This window comes from Poecilia reticulata, unplaced genomic scaffold (assembly GCF_000633615.1).
Source record: "Poecilia reticulata strain Guanapo unplaced genomic scaffold, Guppy_female_1.0+MT scaffold_277, whole genome shotgun sequence".
Taxonomy (NCBI): Eukaryota; Metazoa; Chordata; class Actinopteri; order Cyprinodontiformes; family Poeciliidae; genus Poecilia; species Poecilia reticulata.
Genome location: NW_007615056.1, coordinates 150186 through 150709, shown reverse-complemented (window position 1 = coordinate 150709; position 524 = coordinate 150186). Strand labels below are relative to the sequence as shown.

At 45.2% G+C, this 524-nt stretch overlaps 1 protein-coding gene across 1 annotated transcript in view; it reads left to right on the top strand.

Annotated features, from left to right (window-relative positions):
• The window catches only part of LOC103460707 (ly6/PLAUR domain-containing protein 1), a 3863-nt gene that overhangs the window by 873 nt on the left and 2466 nt on the right, over positions 1-524 (top strand). The gene's annotated exons all lie outside the window — the stretch shown is intronic.

The following is a 524-nucleotide window of genomic DNA, read 5'->3' as shown; positions in this document are numbered from 1 at the left end:
GAACAGGAAGTGACGTCAAACACCAGCTGCTACACAAAGCAGCGGAAACAGGCTGAAAACGTTGAACGTCGTTTTAATGTAACGTTTCTGATGTTCTGAACTCCGAACCGGTTTTGCTCCGTTCGGATCTGAACTCGCTCAGAGCAGAAACGGGCCTGGATCTGTCCAGAACCAGCAGAACCTTCCCAGACCTGTCTGACCAAACTGATGACCAGCTAACTTACTTTACCTGAACATTTAGCGCGTTTAGATAGATTCTGATCCGCCTCTGCTGACCTAATTTTGTGGCCGTTCTGTTCAGGAAGTGATTCTTTGAAACGACGTTTCGCTGCTGGTTAGTTTTACAGCCGTTGGGTTTTTGTTTGCTAACTTTGTTCCACTTTATTCACCAACCAGTAAAGTTTGACGTCGGTGTCGAAGTTTTGGTTCTCCACCGTTAAAAGCTCTTTAGGTATTTAGATGGTTTTCCGTTTCCTCTCATCTTGTTTGCACTACAAACTTTATTGAGCGAGTGGCGAATGACG